This window comes from Helianthus annuus, chromosome 8 (genome assembly GCF_002127325.2).
Source record: "Helianthus annuus cultivar XRQ/B chromosome 8, HanXRQr2.0-SUNRISE, whole genome shotgun sequence".
Lineage (NCBI taxonomy): Eukaryota > Viridiplantae > Streptophyta > Magnoliopsida > Asterales > Asteraceae > Helianthus > Helianthus annuus.
The window spans coordinates 33,527,410-33,535,029 of NC_035440.2; the positions used below are offsets into that span (position 1 = coordinate 33,527,410).

Here is a 7,620-nt window from a genome sequence, read left to right on the forward strand (position 1 = left end):
CAGATCTGGAATTTTGTTTGGATTTGTACAAATGGATTTGTGCGATGGATTTGTTTGGATTTGTAACCAGATCTGAATGTTGTTGTTTGATCGATGAGGTTGTATCTGAATCGATATACGGTTTTTTTTTTGCTCGAAGGAGTGATTTGTTGTTTTGATTCAGATTGTTGTTTGAATTTGAATTAAAACAAGAAAGATTGTTGCTTGTTTGTTCGAAGAAGAAGAAAGGTAAGTGACAAAGTTGTTCGCATAAAAGAATCAATTTTTTTGTAGTTTGTTTGGATCTGAAACAAAGAAGAAAGCCTTAGTTGAGTCGACTTTTAGATTTGAATCGGACATACAGCTGCAGGTTTTTCAGATCTGAATTAAAGATAAGAAACTGAATATTGTTGTTCGGCTGTATCGAAGAAGAAGGATTCGTTTAGTATTTGCCCATGTGCTTGTTGATGATCATTGATAGATGAAGGATTGCTGAATGTTGTTGTTTGATCGATGAGGTTGTATCTGAATCGATATACGGTTTGTTTTTGCTCGAAGGAGTGATTTGTTGTTTTGATTCAGATTGTTGTTTCGATATACGGTTGGTGAATTTTGAAGATGTGTTCTTAGAATTGGATTTTTGGATGAATGATTAATGTGTTCTTGCTAAGATGAGTGAACTGATGAATGAGTCTGTTGAATGATGATAATGTTGATGAATATAATAAAAGCAAGGGTAATTTTGTAATTTCACATGGACTTAACTGAGAAAACTAACCCACATCCACTCCAGGGACTATCAGCGTAACAAACTGTCAAACCACAGGGACTATGAGTGTAATTTCCAAAATCTGGGGACTATAGCTGAAACTTTGCAAAACCACAGGGACTATCCGTGCATTTTACTCTTAATATTTTTAGTTTTTGATTTTTTTTTATTAAAAATGCTTCTACAAGTATATATAAGGAGAAGCGTCGAAAAAGATGTTTAAAAAATGAGTAAACTGCAATTTTACACCCTGTGGTTAGAGGTGATTGGCACCCTTACCCCCCTCCTAAGGAAATAATTGCAATTTTACCCCCCACTGTTTGCTGTTATGTTGCAACCTTACCCCCCGGCTTCAAATTTGTTGACTAATCTATTGACTATAACTTAAAATGACTATAATGCCCTTTCATATTACCCCCTGTGTTTTTGTGCACTCTGTGATATTACCCCCCTGCCATCACTGCCACCGCCATTCACCACCACAACCACCACTGCCACCTCCAGCCACCACCCCTCTTCACCCACCACCACCCCTCTTCACCCACCCCCACCCCCACCACTCTTCAAACTCCACCAGGTGGGTACAAGAGGCCAGAGATCAAGATCCCCAATTTAACTTTTCTGAACAACAAATCAACTTAAAATTTCAACAATCTACAACACCTGATCAACCACCAAAACTTCCCGTCACCACTATATTACCCTTCAAATTTGTTCATACGCACATGCACTATTCCAAATTTTCCGGCAACCAAAACTTCCCGTCACCGCCAACAACAACCTCAAGTTCCGATCGTTTAACCATGTTTCTTGTACAAAAAGCAAACCTATCATCACCTTTCCGATCAACCACCAAAAAACCACCACATATCCCCAAACCCTACCAACTCTCTCCTTCACAGATTCATCTGTATCGTTAAAAACAGATAACAGTCAACACACATTATGCTCTGTTTTCCACTCTAAACCCACATACATGCTCTGTTTTATTCCACCACCAAAAACCCTTAATTCAATCACAAATTTCTTCATAAACTCAAACCCACATACATGCTCTGTTTTAGCTGACTCAGCATGTATTGTATTACTGTGAAATGAAAGGAGAATTCATATTTAGAATGTCACTGAAATTGTGAAATGTAGTTCTGTCTCATGAAAATTGTAGCATATCTTTTGGTGAAAGTTTTATTTAGAAGTTACAATCTGTCATTATCGATTCAAGCCTAGATGATTCCTTGGTTTTACTCTTAAAATGTGATGTGATGCATGGTATTTTATATGATATATAATTTAAGATTTGCTTAACTATCTGAGAAATGGATTATTCTTTGTGTATAATCAAGTAACAGTTCCAATTTTGTTGGGAGGAGTAACAATTTTGGGTTGCCTGTTGATTTTGTTGCAAAACCACACCATTCACACTTGAAAACACTCGTGACTTCAAAATTGTGGTTGATAACTTGATATGCGTTATGTTACAAACTTAAAACAGATTGTGTTCTATTTAGTTACTTTTATATGATTAGTATAGTCATTAATTTAATTCTAATAAATATATTGATTTTGAAAATGATTCTTCGTTCTTTAGAGCTTAAAACCAGTTTCATATTTGTTTTGGTAATGGATATAATTGATATAGTTCTTCGTTCTTTAGAGCTGGTACCACTAAGTGCCCTACACCACCTGCTTTGTTTTTTCTTGATTCCGTGCTTACTCATGAACTGTATTGCCATAATGCCATTTTAGCTGACTCAGCAGCAGCTTCGGTTTGGCTGGAGCTAGCACTGGTGGTTGTGGTGGTGGTGGTGGCTGGAGGTGGCAGAGGTGGTAGGGGTGGCAGTCGTTGGAGAAGATGACCGGAGTTGCAGGTTTCCGGTGACAGAAGTAGTGGTGGTGTTATATATGAAAGGGATATTAAGTTGTGGTGGTGGCTGGAGGTGGCAGTGGTGGTTGTGGTGGTGAATGGCGGTGGCAGTGGTGGCAGGGGGGTAATATCACAGGAGTGCACAAAACACAGGGGGTAATATGAAAGGGCATTATAGTCATTTCAAGTTATAGTCAATAGATTAGTCAACAAATTTGAGGCCGGGGGGTAAGGTTGCAACATAACAGTGAACAGTGGGGGTAAAATTGCAATTATTTCCTTAGGGGGGGGGGGTAAGGGTGCCAATGACCCCTAACCTCAGGGGGTAAAATTGCAGTTTACTCTTAAAAATTTAATTTTTAACATGTTAAGTTAAATTTTTAAGAGTGTTCTCCGGTTCCCCACTTTTTTAGTGTTCCCCAATAAACCTCACACTACGTGGTTATATGTTATGTTTTGCTGGCATCACAAAGAGTGTGTACTATACAATCTATGATGACATCAAATATGTTGTAAAATATCTATTTTCTGTTGGAGTTAAATGCCCGGATAGTCCTTATGGTTTGCTTTATTTTCACCTTTAGTCCCTAACTTTTTAAAATTACACCTATAGTCTCCAACTTTTAGCAATTTCATTCCCGGATAGTTCCTGGCGTGGATGAGTGTTAGTTTTTGGTGTTAAGTAGGTGTAAAATGACCTAAATACCCTTACTATTAAAAAATTATATGTAATTAATTATCTATTTGATTATTGTTATTGTTATTATCTAATATAAAAAGAAACTTGACCCATCCTTTACCCACCCCACCCCCTTTTCTCCAGTTTTCTTCACAATCAAAAACTGAAACACACACCACCACCACCACCGATCAATGACCACCACCCTCCACCTCCAATCACCGGCGTCTCCAACAAACACTTTATCAAACCCCATAAAACCTGATCCTAAATAATCAACGAAAATCAACGACCAACCACCTCCACCATGTCGAACCACCACCCGTTGTAGGTGAACTTATTATTCGTCGCTGGAAGCTTCTGGAGACACTGAGCAGCAATACTGGTGAAATTACTGGTTAATTCCATGTTTTCCGATAGAATAACTGTTCCTCTGGCCACAAAACTATAGATCAACGACTGTTGTCCCATAGTAACAACCTACTCTCTGTCTCCGGTAACTATTGATGCGCGTGGAGGAATCGGATGAAGTTTTTAGAGAGAGAGAGAGATGAGTTTAGAGAGAGAAAGTGGAAGGTGAAATGAATGAGAAGAGAGATTACGGGTTCTGGTATATGAAAAGGGGGTTGTGTTGTTGACGGTGAAATGAATGAGAAGAGAGTAATAATTGGAATGTCTGTTTTGTTTAATGGAGTTCTGTATCATATTTTAATATGTTCACATAGAGAAATTTGGGAAATGGCGGTGGTGGTAGTGGTGATGGTGATGGTGGTGATGGTGATGGTGATGGTGGTGTGGAGGTGTTATGGTGGTGGTGGTTAAAGGTGGAGATGGTGAAAGTGAAAAGATGAAGTGGGTGGGTCTCACATAAATCTTTAAGTATTAAGTATATCTCTTTTTAACTTTTTAGTATTAATTTAACATTAGGGTATTTTTGTGATTTCACACTCACATCACAGCAAAAACTAACCTCCATCTGTTTCAGGGACTATCGGGAACAAAATTACAAAATTTGGAGACTATAGCTGTAATTTTAGAAAGTTAGAGACTAAAGGTGAAAAAAGGATAAACCACATGGACTATTCAGGCATTTAACTCTTTCTGTTGTGAGCACAAGAGATCCACCTACTCAGCAACCAATGGCCCAATCCAATTAGAAAAAAGCATCAACAACAAGCCTAGGAAAGTACACACTCTTTACAACGATTTTGCAATGTAATGAATGACATCAGCTGAAGACCACTAGAATACATATAAGGAATGCATGGGAGCACTGACGGAGCTAGCCCGTTAATTTAGGGGTATCTCAAAAAAAAATTTACCGTGCAATCATACTATAATAATAAAAAAACGATAATAAGTAAAGTAAAATAAATACCTAATAGATTTGTCCTCTTCTAGATTTGTCCTCCTCTTATATCTGGATTTGGTTTAGGAACTGGGGGTCTCACTGGAAGCGGCCTCTCTATCCCCTGGGATAGAGGTAAGGCTTGCCTACATCCCACCCTCCCCAGACCCTACCTATAGTTTGGCTATAGGTGGGATTATACTGGGTATGGTTGTTGTTGTTGTTGTTGGTTGTTTTCATAGCTTGAAATCGTTCCATCGCATCATCTTTTGCTTTATCAAAAGTTTCTTTTTTCGACCGCACAAACCGTAGCATTATTCAAATATTCCAGGCCCATTCGAGATTGTTTTTAGATTGTGATTTCATCTTCACTTCAAGGAATCAACCTTCAACTTCAAAAAATTCAAGAACCTAGTTTAACAAGAAAACTATAACTTTTTTTGTAAAATTTAACTTATCCAAACACTAAACCCTAACAGATCTACAAACAACAATACTACATAAACAATAACAACAAACAAAAAATCAAAGAGCAAGAAACACTCACTAAACACGCAGGTCAACCGCTGGTCAACAGAACAGTAGCAAGGACGTCGAGCAGCAGTAGGGATGCTGGAATGATCACAATTCGCTGTGACGTTCTGTTTCTAACTTTGCTGCCCATACACAAAAGGATATTTTATTGTTTTGGGGCTTGGGCTAAGTTTATCAATTGGGCCTCTTTCAAATAAATTATTCTTAATTTGGGTTAACTCTATCGTTTAGGCTTAATTATTATACAAGTTTGGTGTTGTAAAAGGTTTGGGCTTATAAAAATTTGGAATTTTAATAGATTAAAGTATCCTATCTTTTTAGGGATATCCTCGTATTTGTTCAGATGTATCCTTTATACAAAAACCGAAAAAATTACACTATGAAAATAAGGTTGAGCCGTAGCCCGTACTACCTCTCATTATTCTATACCTCCGCCCCTGTGGGAGAGTGTGAGTTAGTTATGAAATTTGTTATGGAATGGTTCCTTCTTTTATCATCTATATTTGATCCTATTCCCATTTTCTCCACTGAATGAATATGTATTCTTCTTCTTGCCCTAATTTCTATTTTAAAAGTGTGTTCGCTTATTTTTTATTTATTTTTTTTAACAGTAAATTTCTTTTAATTTCTGTATGTGGGATTTGAACCCAAGACCTCCCTCTTCCAAACCCAGGTGTTTAAAGGTTTGTCTTTACCAATGGACCACCACACCCACTATATTCGCTTATTATACCACTAATTAGCACACTTCATTTTCTTTCCACTATTTGCATTTATTCTTTTTTCAAGCGGTATTGTTAATACAGTTTCAATGTTTTGGACTAGAGTTAATTACACCGTTAGTCCTTGTGGTTTATGAAAAGTAACAAGGTCAGGTACTAATAGTTTAAAATCACATTATGAGGTACTAACTTTTCATTTTGTAACAACCTGGGGTATTAACACTAACTTTTGTTAACTTTTATGTCAAAATTGATTGAAATTACTTAAATACCCTTTTACAAGTACAAGGACTATTTATGTAATTAACTTTATTATTAGCCAGGGACCATATGTGTAATTATACTTGTAACAATTTCTACTCAGACAAACATGGAAATCAACAACAGAGAGTGGAAGAAGACAACAACATAGAGAGATAGAGAGAGAGAGACGACAGTGGTTGCTGTTTCCGACGCCACTTCCTACCGGCAACGGAATCAACTGATGGTGACGAGTTTAGGTTCGTAGTTTAGGTTTTCCGTTGACCCTTTCTGATTATGGTTGAAGGAGTGAACCCCTGTTTGCAACAATTGGACTATAAGTAAAAAAATACACCTGCAACAATTGGACTATAAGTAAAACAAATAAATGAGGAAAAATTAGATGAAATCAAACCCTATAGATTTGTTAACTGAATAAAACAAATGAGGAAGATAAACAACTTTCGAATGTGATTGATAGAGTTACGGATTAAGAAACAACCAAATACATGAAACTTTGAACAAAATTGAATACAAATTCCCCAGATTATGCAAACCTGGAGTTTTGTAACTCTTTATGTCTGACAACTTGATCTTGATCAAATCAAAAAACGACACAAATAGGAGCCAATTTAATTTTTCAACCGTCGATTTTGACTTTATAGAACTCTTTGGTGTAAGATGTGAACGATTGAACTGGTCCATCTGCGATTTAACAAAATCATTATATAAACGTAATTACCGACGGCAAAATGTCGTGTACAAAAAAGTGGAAAGGTTGAAGATTTACAGCGTCGCTTAATAGATGCCTCTGAATCACTGGTCAGTCCATTATGATTCTTGAAGATGGTAAGATAACTGAAACTTTTATTAGCGTGTACTGCAGTTTCAACATTCATATCGTCCGTGAGATATTTTTGCTTTTATAGAGATTGTTACATTAAACACCATGTATAATTCTGGGATCTACACCTATTCAAAATCATTCTATGACTTCGAACAGAGCCCATATACACACACCTTTCTTGATTTCGAACGACTATCGAAAAAAGCCCGTCATTTAAAATCAAATCCAATAGATAAAACAAATGAGGAAGAATTACATACCCAAAGTTGTAATCAAACTCTAATATAGCGATGGAGGAAAAAGGGAATATACAGTGGTTGAAGATAGGAAGGAATATAGAATTACACAAATGGTCCTTGGCTAATAATAAAGTTAATTACATAAATGGTCCTTGTACTTGTAAAAGGGCATTTAAGTAATTTCAATCAGAATTGACAGAAAAGTTAACAAAAGTTAGTGTTGATACCCCAGGTTGTTACAAAATGAAAAGTTAGTACCTCAGAATGTGATTTTAAACTATTAGTACCCGACCTTGTTACTTTCTATAAACCATAGGGACTAACTGTGTAATTAACTCTTTGGACTATTCAGTTTGGATAAGATATTGAAAGCTGGGTATGGGTGACGGGTCCTCCAAG

At 36.7% G+C, this 7,620-nt stretch overlaps 1 long non-coding RNA gene across 2 annotated transcripts; it reads right to left on the minus strand.

Moving 5' to 3' along the window:
• Positions 1-6,313: 6,313 nt before the first annotated feature.
• Positions 6,314-7,248, minus strand: LOC110870997. 2 transcript variants are annotated; one of them, XR_002553413.2, is made up of 3 exons: positions 6,926-7,248; positions 6,693-6,840; positions 6,314-6,452 (listed from the first exon to the last, which is right to left on the minus strand). It is a non-coding gene; the product is annotated as an uncharacterized LOC110870997 (long non-coding RNA). The 2 variants fall into 2 exon arrangements; XR_004865003.1 differs by lacking the exon at positions 6,314-6,452 and having other exon boundaries at positions 6,535-6,840.
• Positions 7,249-7,620: the final 372 nt, after the last annotated feature.